This window comes from Carcharhinus amblyrhynchos, chromosome 4 (genome assembly GCF_965287045.1).
Source record: "Carcharhinus amblyrhynchos chromosome 4, sCarAmb.v2.hapA, whole genome shotgun sequence".
NCBI classification, from domain to species: Eukaryota; Metazoa; Chordata; class Chondrichthyes; order Carcharhiniformes; family Carcharhinidae; genus Carcharhinus; species Carcharhinus amblyrhynchos.
In genome coordinates, this window is record NC_137327.1 from 102,051,465 (window position 1) to 102,065,276 (window position 13,812).

The window sequence follows — 13,812 nt, forward strand, 5'->3', positions numbered from 1 at the left end:
GGGCTCTCACCTCCTGCCTTGGGTTTGATCTACATGAGCCAAGCTGATTGGAGTAGGCACAGCTCCTCCCCCAAGGCTTGATCTCATTTGCATCTTAGTGGCTGAGATGCCGCTTTTAAAAATTGCTTCAAATGAAGCTAAATTGTAACCTAATGACTTCAACCAAGCACAGCATATCGATACTCCACTTGATCTTAGTCAAAAGGCCGAGAAACGATTTCAATTAAGATGCATGCTTGGCAAGATTAGCTCTTTCTAATTTACGCAGCAAAGTAACCAATAAAACTGCTACTGTTGCAGTACAAGTATTTATCTTGGACGATGATACAAAAATAAACAACTACTTTATTTGGTATACCAAGCATATAAAATGTCTTATTTGTCTTCTGTCCATGCTATCTTTGTCAAGCTCTCCTGAGTTCCTACCTATGCCTAACGTTTTATTCTGCTCCACCTTCTCCAGCCCACTTTCCAACTATATAACCCTTCACATTTCTGCCTCTCTTCAGCTCTGAAAAGGAATCATACAGACTCAAAATGTTAACTGTTTCTCTCTCCAAAGATGCTGTCAGATCTGCTGCGCTTTTACAGCCTTTTCTGTTTCAATTTCAGATTTCCAGCATCTGCAGTGTTTTGCGTTTATAGGAAATGTCTTACTATGTAATGCATTGTTTCAGTTTCTTGGGTACAGTTTATTCAAAATTTTCTTCACTCCTGTTCTGTCCTCTTAAACTTCAGATCACATTCTGCATGCATGCATACCATTACAGTATAATTTGTTCTTCTAAAACCCTTCTGCGTTAAGGCACTTTCCGCTTGAAGGCCTGAATTCCTACGAATTGAAATCTGAATTTCAATTGAAATTGACATTCAACCAGGGTTGGAATTTAACCTGGGTCCCTGGAGCTGTGAGGCAGCAGTGCTAACCACTGTGCCACCATGCTGCCCTGGATGGTTGGGGGTGATGCTGTGGAGGTGCAAAAATGGAGTCTGTGGCCCAATTCAGGGAATCCTGACCCCACTCCTGGTGTCCTCAATTTTCACTAATGCAGGTTAAGGGTGTAGTCTGGTGTGGATTGCAAACCTACAGCTTGCGCTCCTGGTCTTCCTGGCTCCATATTGGAGATCGACATATCTATAATTTTCATGGAGTTGTGCTTGCTTTTGAAGGACTTGTAGTTCATGGCCCCTCAGGAGGTTTGTGAACAATAGTCTGAGTTAGGGACCTTGGGACAGCACAGTGGCACAGTGGTTAGCACTACTGTCTCACAGCACCAAGGACCTGGGTTTAATTCACATCTTGGGTCACAGTCTATGTGGAGTTTGCACATTCTCCCTGTGTCTGTGTGGGTTTTCTCCTGGTGCTCCGGATTCCTCCCACAGTCCAAAGAAGTACAGGTTAGATGAATTGACCACGCTAAATCCTCTCTCAGTGTACTTGAACAGGCCCGGGAGTGTGGCGACTAGGGAATTTTCACAGTAACTTCATTACTGTGTAAATGTAAGCCTACTTGTGACTGATAAAAAAACTTTAACTCTTGAAAGTTATATTTAAAAGGTCTTACCCATACCCAATGTGTCACGTCCATGAGGGCATTGTATCATCATCTGGGGAGCAATAATGAATGTCTTCTCAATTACCTGAGATCTTGTGGTGGTGTGGCCTGTGATTAGCTGCTATAAGTTTAAAATATAATTCCAGCGTTTCATTCCTTTCAAAAAATTATCCATCAATGTTTTGCTTGAACTGTAAATTTACAAATAGTAGCAGCCATAGAACCATAGAGGTTTGCAGCATGGAAACAGATGCTTCGCTCCAACTTGTCCATGCCGCCCATTTTTTTAAAACCCCTAAACTAATCCCAATTGCCCACATTTGGCCCATATCTCTCCATACCCATCGAACCCATGTAACTATCTAAATGCTTTTTAAAAGACAAAATTGTACCCACCTCTATTACCATCTCTGGCAGCTTGTTCCAGACACTCACCACCCTCTGTGTGAAAAAATTGCCCCTCTGAACACTTTTGTATCTCTTCCCTCTCACCTTAAACCTATATCCTCTAGTTTTACATTCCCCTACCTTTGGGAAAAGATATTGACTACCTAGCTGATCTGTGCCCCTTGTTATTTTATAGACCTCAATAAGATCACCCCTCAGTCTTACATTTCAGAGAAAAAGGTTTCAGTCTAACCAGCCTCTCCTTATAACTCAACCCATCAAGTCCCGGTAGCATCCTAGTAAATCTTTTCTGCACTCTTTCTTGTTTGATAATATTATAGAACATAGAACACTACAGCACAAACAGGCCCTTCGGCTCACAAGTTGCGCCGATCACATCCATACCTACCAAGCCATAGAACTATCTGTAACTCCCAATCCCATTAAATCCCATATACTCATCCAGAAGTCTTTTAAAAGACCCCAGCGAGTTCACCTCTACCACCACCGATGGCAGCCAATTCCACTCACTCACCACCCTCTGAGCGAAAAACTTACCCCTAACACCTCCTCTGTCCCTATAATTAGGTGACCAGAATTGCATACGGCATTCCAAGTGTGGCCTTATCAGTGTCTTATAAACTTCAACAAGACATTTCAACTCTTGTATTCAATGTTCTGACCGATGAAACCAATCTTTCCCAATGCCTTCTTCACCACCCTGTCCACCTGTGACTCCACTTTCAAGGGGTTATGAACATGTACCCCTAGATCTCTTTGTTCTGTAACTCTCCCCAACCCCTTACCATTAACTGAGTCATATGATAGCACAGTGGTTAGCACTGCTGCTTTACAGCTCCACGGATCTGAGTTCGATTCCTGGCTTGGGTCACTGTCTGCATGGAGTTTGCACATTCTCCTCGTGTCTGCATGGGTTTCCTCCACATGCTCCAGTTTCCTCCCACAGCCCAAAGATGTGCGGGTTAGGTTGATTGGCTATGTTAAAATTGCCCCTTCATATCCTGAGATGTGTAGGTTAGAGGGATTAGCGGGTAAATGTGTAGGGATATAGAGGTACGGACTAGGTGGCATTGTGGTTGGTGCAGACTCGATGATCCAGATGGCCTCTTGTAGGGTTTCTATGATTCTATGAAGCCTACTCTGGTTCAATCTACCAAAATGCATCAGCTCGCATTTGTCTAAATTAAACTCCATCTGCCATTCATCAGCCCAGTGGCCCAATTGACTAAGATCCCATTTCAATTGGAGATAACCTTCTTCACTGTCCATTATGCTACCAATCTTAGTGTCATCTCCAAACTTACTAACCATGCCCCTATATTCTTATCCAAATCATTAATATAAATGACAAATAACAGTGGATCCAGCACTGATACCTGAGGCACACCACTGGTCACAGGCTTCCAGTTTGAAAAACAACTCTCTACAACCACCTTCTGGCTTCTGTCAAGAAGCCAATTTTGTATCCACTTAGATATCTCACCTTGGATCCCGTGAGATTTAACCTTATGTAACAATCTACCATGCGGTACCTTGTCAAAGGCCTTGCTAAAGTCCATGTAGACAACATCAACTGCACTGCCCTCAACTACCTTCCCTTCAAAAAACTCAATCAAATTTGTGAGGTATAATTTTCCACTCACAGAACCATGCTGACTGTCCCTAATCAGTACTTGAATCTCTAAATGCCTTAGGTTAGAAAGAGTACAGATGAAATACAACCTGTCAGGCTTACCACCCCATGACTATTCTGAAGCCTGCAGCCATGCCTCAGGCAACATCCTGCTTTCCTATCTAATTATATGGTATCCTGTTTCCTGTGGAAAATATACCAATCATGTCACAAATTGTCCGTAAGGATAGAACATGCTGCTATTTTCCCAATATCTTGGAACTTACTCAAGATGCTCAGATTTCCTTCAAAATTAATTCATCTAGTTTTAATATAAAAAATTAAAAACTTTTTAGCTCCAGGTGGAAATGTCTCAGTGTCTTGCAGTGCAAGGTCATTTTATCCCTAATACTCACGTTTCAACAAAAATGATTCCTATATCTCTTCCGTGCTGTAATCTCTGTGTTCTAAGACTGCACCCGGAATTGATGATAATGAGTTTGCTGACATTTACACAGCAGTGTTGCTAATACCATTCACAAAATATGCAAATAAGTGCCTCTGGGTATTCAAAATAATTGCAGAGGGATGCTTAAAATCAGAGAGTGAAGGGGAGAATGGGAAGGAATAATACTGCTTTGTCAGGCCAATCTGTGGGCTGGCTGCAATTTCACTGGTAACTGGTTTAAACATGACATCCATAGGGGTGACGTGTAATGTCTGAGCCTTGGCTCTTAGTGCTGTATTTTAAAGGTGCGTGATGGGACGCAGCACCCTGGGAGGAAGGCCAGCTGACCGACCGCCTGTGCCCCAGAAAGAAGTCCATTCTGCAGCAATAACATGCTGCTGGTGGGCTAAACGGGGTCAGAGTGGGACTCGTACCCTTCAATGGGAGAGTGTCCCTTCCTTGGGAGCTGCCAGACCAATCACATTTGTCATTTAACAATTAAGTAATTGCAACATTTGTAAGAACATTGTAAAATGTCTGAAATATTTCCTTTGCTGTATTGAAGCACCTCGGAATGCTACTTGATGAATGTAAAGAACCTGAATATTTTCTAATAGAATCCCTACGGTGCAGAAGGAGGCCACTCAGCCTTTCAAGTCTGCACTAACCACAATTCCACCCAGGTCCTATCCCCATGACCCCATGCATTTACCCTAAGTCGTCCCCCTGACACTAAGGTGCAATTTAGCATGGCCAGTCCACCGAAGCCGCACATCTTTGGAGTGTGGGAGGAAACTGGAACAAAACCCATGTAGACACAGGGAGAATTTACAAACTCCACACAGGCAGTGACCCAAACCGGGAATCAAACCTTGCTCCCTGGCGCTGTGAGGCAGCAATGCTAACCACTGCCACCCCCATGGTCCCCATGTGTGAAGGTCATTTCGAAATGTTTGTAATGTTCTCACAGATTTATGAATAAAGTATATTTTTGGGAAAAAACAGCAGTCATCTGCTCTTGGAGTTCTAAACGTTGCTCTGTGGTTTTTGAGCATTATTCCAATCCTTTTAGTTTAGGATTTGAGATGTTGCCTGAACAGTACATACATTATCCATTGGATAGAAAACTGAAAATGTGGCCTATGAATCAACCTTGAACATAAGAACATAAGAAATAGGAGCAGGAGTAGGCCATCTAGCCCCTCGAGCCTGCCCCGCCATTCAATAAGATCATGGCTGATCTGTCGTGTCTCAGTTCCACATTCCCGCCCTCTCCCCATAACCCTTAATCCCCTCTCTTATCAAAAACCCATCAACCCGCGTCTTAAAAATATTTAGCCTCCACCACCTCAACGGGCAGAGAATTCCAGAGATTCACCACCCTTTGAGTGAAGTAGTTCCTCCTCAACTCCGTTCTAAACCGCTCCCCCTTTATCTTGAGGCTGTGCCCCCTAGTCCTACTGTCCTTTCTGAGCGGGAAGAGCCTCTCCACCTCTATCCTATCCATCCCATTCATCATCTTATTTGTCTCAATGAGATCTCCCCTCATTCTTCTAAACTCTAATGAGTACAAGCCTAGTTTATTCAGCCTCTCCTCATAGTTCAACCCCCTCAACTCCGGTATGAGCCTAGTAAACCTCCTCTGCACTCCCTCCAAGGCCAAAATATCCTTGTGTAAGTGCGGCGACCAAAACTGCACACAGTACTCCAGCTGCGGCCTCACCAGTGCCCTATACAGCTGCAGCAAGACCTCCCTACTTTTATATTCAATCCCCCTCGCTATGAAGGCCAGCATCCCATTTGCCTTCCTGACCACCTGCTGCACCTGCAGGCTGGGTTTTTGCGACTCATGCACAAGGACCCCGAGGTCCTTCTGCACCATCGCATGCTGCAGTTTTTCACCATGTAAGTAATAGTCCTTCCTACCATTATTCCTACCAAAGTGGACAACCTCACATTTGCCAACATTAAATTCCATTTGCCAGTTCCTGGCCCATTCGCCCAGCCTATCTAGATCCTTCTGCAGACTCTCCACACCCTCCGCACAATTTGCTGTTCCACCAATCTTGGTGTCATCAGCAAATTTCGACACCATACACTCGGTTCCCTCCTCCAGATCATCTATATAAATGGTAAATAGCTGAGGCCTCAGCACCGACCCCTGGGGCACTCCACTAGTCACCAACCGCCAATCCGAATAGCACCCATTAACCCCCACTCTCTGCCTCCTATTTGACAGCCAATCCTCTATCCACACTAACACCTGGTGTTAGTGTGGATAGAGAACCTTGAATGACAGAACCTGATAAAACTTCTTGCTTGTTTGGGGTGAAATCTACATCTTTGTCTATATAACATAATCTTTTTTTGTCCAGGGTCTTATGCTGAGATATAGGAAATGCCAGTGCATTAGTGTCCAGCAAATTGAGGGAACCCGTCTCTAAGGATATTAGTTTTCAACACTTGGTGCTTAACACAGCGTATAACCACAGCCAGCTTTGCAACCTTTCGCACTACTAATGAGTTGCGTTGTCATGACTTTTACTCGATTATTGATGCGTCACTAATGGTCTTTCTGAACTATGGATGAACAATACGTGCTGTTTGCTGCTGTAAGGAATCCATACTGAAATGCACAAGAGACCTGAAACATTCAGTCTTTTGAAATTACAACATTAATCATAAGTGTTACCACCCATTGCAGTACCACCATTCCTTCTTGCTAACAGTACCAGAAGAAAAATTCTAATGCCTGGCATTAGCTCTATAACAGTCATGCCATTGTTACACAGTTGTTGTGCTTGAAGGTTAGTCCCATTCACTTGCAAAAGGAATTGTGGGGTTGGGGGCGGGGGTGTGGGCATGCAATGATGTGAAAATCGGCTTAAGTGTGAGATCATTATGTTCCTTAATGTGGTAAGGTGGCACACTGGTTAGCACTGCTGCTCACAGTACCAGGGACCCGGGTTTGATTCTTGACTTGGATGTCTGTCTGTGTGGAGTTTGCACATTCTCCCCTTGTCCGCGTAGGTTCCCTCCAGGTGCTCCGGTTTCCTTCCACAGTCTGAAAGATGTTTTGGTTAGTTGCACTGACCCAAACAGGCACCGAAGTGTGGTGACCAAGGGAATTTTACAGTAACTTCATTGAAATGTTAAGGTAAGTCTTCTTTGTGACTAATAAATAAACTTTAAACTTTGGAAGCGATATTGAGTTGTGTGTAGGGTTCCCTATCTAGAGTTCACTGAAATGGAAGACAATGATTTTGTATTGTGGAAATTCATGAACAAGATGCCTGCTTGGATTTGTCTAACCAACAATGTTGAAAACAAAGCACAACAAAAAGTAACTGACAGTCACAAGATAGAGAAAGATTCTGAAATAATGAATAATGAATCCCTTTTGAATAATACTGGGTTTTTTTGGTTCAGATGCAGTTTTTTTTAGAAAGAAGGACCATTGCTGACAAATGCTGGCTATCACTGTTCATCTTAAGCTTCTATAATTGCCTTTTCTACTTGTCCCACACTTATGCCAAAGCTTTATTAAAAGAGACTGCTATTATCATTATCTGTTATGTTTTACATTTCTATGGTTTAATATCTTTCTGTTAGGTTCCATGCATGTAGGGTTATAGGAAATGCTAGATATAAAAAAAATCCAGCTCACTTTCTATCATCAGATAGTTACATGATAGAACAATAATTGAATTATTAACTAATCCTGGGAATCAATCTCTATTAACTGATCCAGCTTTCTGAACTGTACATCTGAATCCACCTGTTCTTTCCAAGCATGCTACACTTACCAAGCATTAAAGTAAAAGATTATTTATTAGTTACAAGTAGGGTTACGTTAACACGTAAAAGAAGTTACTGTGAAAATCTAGTCGTCACACTCCAATGCCTGTTTGGGTAGACTGAGGGAGAATTTAGTGTGGCCAATGCATCTAACCAGCACGTCTTTTGGACTGCAAGTGGAAACCGGAGCACCTGAAGGAAACCAACTCAGACGCAGGGAAAATGTGCAGACTCCACACAGACAGTGATCCAAGTTGGGAATCGAACTCACTGTGCCACCCCAGTCAAGGAGATTTTTGGGGGGAGGGGCACAATTACACAAAAAAATTTCCAACATGTTTTACAAGGTTTTCCCTTTTAAAAAAAACTTCCAAACTTGGCAAAGTTATTTTTTTCTTCCAAAATGTCACCTTTTCCAGCTCAGAGGTGAGGGGCACCATCCTATTGAAGGGAATGTTCTGGGGGACAATATTACTCATATACCATATGGCAAAATATTATTTTCTGAAATAAATCTAATTTTCATTAGAATGAATGAATGAGTGATGTGTCACCATGCACCTGGTTCCATAAATTCCTCCTCGAATCAGGGATTACCATCTGAACACCCCTTGATTCCACTATCGTACAATTAGAGGTTGGACAGTACAGCCAAACTGCTAAAGGGGCATGGGCTTCATTACAGAGAATGACTAGTGCCACATAACCTCAGTGAATACCTAAGATGGTCCCAAAATTTTTTAACAGTAACCGTTATTTGTACATTGGAGAGAAGCTTTTCATTTTTCCACCATTATGTCTCCATCACATCGTGCAGGCAGCAAGAGACCTCACCAAAGCTTGCTATATTGTTCTGTTAACTCAGATTTATTAGGAAATTATTTTCCTAATTCTCCTAAAACAGGACTTAAAACGAAACCTGTTTATAGCAGGTAGCACAATGTGGCAGCTTTTTCTGGAAGGTTTGTTTAATATGCTGACAGCCAGACGGGGGTTTTAGGTCTCAGCTATTTATGTATCTTAAGCAGACCAACATTTTAGTTTCAATCACCATTGTTACAGGTGGAGAACGTAAGATAACATAACCCTTGAGATATTACTTTCAGTACCCAGATTCTGGATTGTAAAAAACACACATGGACGAGTACTACATAAAATGAATAACAGCTTAAAAGCACTTTACTATCCCCAGTCGTAACGGAGCTTTGAGGCATTTTTATGTAAGCTCATTCCCATCTGTTGTATATGTGAAGCACTCCTGCAGTTAATGATACTCTAATATAAAGTGGTGGCGCTCTGCAAATCTGTTTGGATAGGAGATCTGCATTATTTTAGGTTTCCTGACCTGATATCAAGTTTTTACTTTAACGTAAAAGCACAAAGGGGTCCTGCAATAACTCAAGGCAACTTGGTATGGCAGGTGTAAAACAAGAAGATTTATTCAACAAGAAGAAACTATTTACAGCTAATGGATTTGCAACACAGGTCTGCTCCCAACAACTCCCCAACTCGCTCTGCCAGCTTCCAGCCCTGGGGATGCATACCCTCGCTCCCAATTGGCCAACGTTCACATGCTCATGCTCCATTGGTTCTGACTGGTCACACGGTACACGGAGGATTGCCTCTTACAGAGGCCACGTTATCAAAGGTCTCTTTTTTATGCCCCAGAGAATTGTGGGCCTTTCAACAGAGCTTGACCAGAATTAAGGCACCAAATAATAACCAGAAGCAAGCAATGCTGGGAAGATCTTGGAGATAATTTTAGATGTGGATGGACACTGAGTGGGATGATCAAACCACCTATTGACTTCACCAATGAGAGACCCAAACAAGTTTGTTGATTGACCCTTACTAAAATAAAGTTGGAGAGCTATCAACACCAAAAGACAACTTGCTGATAGGAATTGAGAGTCGGTGGGGGGAGGGGGGTGTGCAGTGGGGTATAATGCAGGTGATTCGGCATCAAGTTTGCAGAGCCAAATCTCAAGGACAATTTTGATGAGATGGGTATGGGAGAGATGGGGTGGATGCAGAACTATCGACAAGTGGGATGATTTATGTGGAAGCGGAAAGGACAGTTCTGCTCCTTCACGTCCCACAAACAACTTCAACAAACCAACCTTTAATGTTCGGAATAATGATCAGCACTTTCTTTCATTACTTATGTGTTGTCCTTGCTGACATCATCCACAAACAAGGCATTAGCTTCCACCTGTATGTTGGTGTTGTAATGGGAAAAAGCCATAAAGATGGACACCTGGGATAAAAATAGCTGCCCGGCACATGAAGGGTTAAAAGGCATTAAGCAGACACTGACTTTCAATGCAGACAACTACTTGAAATTTAAACATACAGGACAGACAGTTATTTGAATTAAACATACCGGGAACAAATACTGCAGGAAGCTAGGCACCTTAAAAGATAAAGATAGTCCTGGGACAATGGGGTCTGACAGGGAGATTAGCCACAAGTAGGAACAGGAATACATAAATGCAGGAAAACCAATTACTATATGAATAGATCGAAACTAAGTCATTGATAAAGAGGAAATGTATCCATTCATGGAACAATATTGAAATGATCATGTCTGTACCTGACCACAACAATGTATTAAACGATGTTCACCCATTTGATTACAACGATGTCTTAATACTGTCCCGTCCACCTATTGTGTAAAGGGTATAAAGATGAACTGCTCCTATAGTATCATTGAGAGAAGGTAGCTGCCCAATACTGTGGAGCGCTAGTGCTTTTTCTCCACGAAGCTGCGTTAAATAAAACTGTACTGATTCACCTCCAGTCTGACTTCAAGTGGTAACTTTTCCACAATTGTGTCATCCTGCTTTTGCTTTCTCGCTCAATTTGCCATCCATATACGTGTGTACTTTGTAACGTATGGATAAGTTTTATTTTTCTCCAGCCTAATATCTGCAGCATCAGTGGCACTGCATTTAACTCCCAGCAGGATGTCTGGCAGTCCTCTGGAATCATTAATGTTCCCAGTTGCTTCCTGTAGAAATCATAGAAACCCCACAGTACAGAAAGAGGTCATTCGGCCCATCGAGTCTGCACCAACCACAATCCCACCCAGGCCCTACCCCCATATCCCTACATATTTTACCCACTAATCCCTCTAACCTACACATCTCATCTCTAGTCCTTGTATGATCACAAACTGAGTCTTTCATATCTAATGAGTTACTTTCGTCCATCTTAGAATGCTGCGATAGCCAGGCAATATCTTTCCTTCATCATTGCTGAGACCCTAGCTAACACTTCAAGACTCAAGCTTCTCATGGTTAGCTAGATGCATCCCTTGCAAATTTTAACTTGGCTGGAAAGTCACATTATTACAGACAGAGGAGGAGAAATAAACCAAAATCCCCAATTCTCTTCCCTCCTGCATGTGATCAGCGTGCTTTATTTTTAATAAGGTAGATGTGTTGTGTTTCTAAACCCCCCATTAATGTGTGGTCGATTCAGAAGTACTTTTGTGAGTTTGAACAAACAGAATTACTTATTACTTATGCACAACCACCCCAAAAAGTCAGTGAGATGTCAGTCACAAATCACAGACTCTGTAATTAAGAATCTACTGATGACCATGAAACCATGGTCAATTGTCGGAATGACCCATCTGGTTCACTTATGTCCTTTAGGGAAGGAAATCTGCCATCCTTACCTGGTCTGACCTATATGTGACTCCAGAGCTACAACAATGTGGTTGACTCTCAACTGCCCCTCTGAAATGGCCTAGCAAGCCACTCAGCTCAAGGGCCACTAGGGATGAGCAGCCAGCAACACCCACTTTCCCATGAAAAAAAAGCACCAGAAAAGTACAATTAAGGAAGATTGTGCACTTCAACAAGAATAAACCAGAAGAATAGTTAACCATTCAAGTGTTTTTGTGAGTCCAATGAGGAAGAAAGCTTTCCCCACTCTTGAATTGGAATTCAGACTAAGTGCGGATGGCTGGGGACAGATATCAGGATTACTTCACAGAGAAGACTGTTCAGCAGGTCAAGAGGTCAGGCATTCATGATGGTTGTGCCAGGAGGTCCAATTTCTTTCGAAGTTTTGGAATCAAACTGGGAAGCTTTTCCTTTGAGTGCTTTTAAGACTCCCAGTCTGTTCAAAGACAATGGTAGCTCAGCAATTCCATGCCGCTATAGACTTGTCAGTGTTATTCTGCAGACTGACCTCAGATCTCTTCTGAGTTTTGGGATAAAAGGATTTCAGTTTCAGTCAACCAATTGTAGTCTCATGGTCAACACCATACAATAGAAGTTAGATGGTGATTTTTCATGTTTAACTTGTGAATGACTAACCTTGTCGGCTTTCCTTTGTTACACAGTAAACGTAGAGTGTAGAGTTCATTAACCCTGCTTTGGAGTAAACTTTGAACAATGGCAAGCATGAATTCCACAAAGCAGTGCTGTTTAGGCATGTCCATTCCAGAAGGAGATCCAAACCCAGTATGATTCAATTCTGAACTCTCCAGAAGCTTGATAGTCTCTGTTCCAAAGGTCACCTGACCGCTCTCCCCCTTGGAAACCATCTTAACAGTTCATCAGTGTCCACTTTAAAATAAAGTATGGCACTTCCAGAAGATTCCATATGGGTACAGTTCATGTTTAAAGTTAGAAGTCATAGAGTCATAGAGGTTTACAGCATGGAAACAGGCCCTTCAGCTCAACTTGTCCATGCTGCCCTTATTTTTTTTAAAACATTTTGTTTGAAATTTCAAACTTGTCTGATTTAATTTGTTTGATAAGTCTTAAGACTGCCAGTCGGTACAATACTTATGATTTTCACATTCGCGACATTGGATGTTTCAGATCTCTGTTCTCAATAATAACAATCCTTCATATTTGACATCCAGGCTACATTATCTACCTCAGTAAGTTACTCGTTTTGCCAATACTTAAATTAAAAACGTGAATCAGCACAAAATTGCTTATAAGACTATTTCTGGAGCATACATATTATGTGATTGGTTATGTGACAAAACATTCACAAATCTGTACAGCTAGGTGATTGCAGTTGGTGATTCAAAATTCTTGACTAATGCACAGTATATTGAGAACAATCTCTAGTATTTACCCAGGTTCAAACATTTCTAATTAAAGAGCTATCAATGATCAATTAAGTTCAAAGACATAATAGTGCATTGCAATAAAAAATTATTTGGCTTGTAGCAACCTCAGAGACACACCAATCTCTGCAGACAAGGCCAGGCAAGGGGGTTGGATATAAATCCACCTTGGATGGTCGCAGGAGTGAATCAGTCGCCACTTTAGACTCCATCTGATTTTCTTTTCCACTGATTGATTGGAAAAGCAAACAGGATGCAGTGTTGATAGGTGCAGTTGCCCAATTTACATTGCCACCTGGGATGGATTTATAGTCTGAAAAATCAGTTTCCATTTTAACTTGGGTTCAAGCAAGACATTCCAGGGTGGCATGGTAGCACAATGGTTAGCACTGCTGCTTCACAGCTCCAGGGACCTGGGTTCAATGCCCAGCTTGGGTCATTGTCTGTATGCACATTCTCCTCGTGTCTGCATGGCTTTCCTCCAGGTGCTCTGGTTTCCTCCCAGAGCCCAAAGATGTGCAGGTTAGGTTGATTGGCCATGCTAAAACATTGCCCCTAGTGTCCTGTGATGTGTAGGTTAGCGGGTAAATATGTAGGGATATCAGGGTAGGGGCTGGGTGGGATTGTGGTTGGCGCAGACTCAATGAGCCAAATGGCCTCTTTCTGCACTGTAGTGTTTCTATGTTCAAATTTGTTTATTGAAATTATTTTTAAAATCAGTTTATTGAGATATAAAAAGACCAAATCATCAGAAACCTCACTTTTAGGGAGTGCCCATCATTTGAGCACTTAACTCGATCATATCAAATTTTTAAAAAGCTTTAGCTCTTTCATATCCCACTTATAGAATCAATAAAGTGGCTGTGATAATTATGACATTAACTCTGAGGCCTTG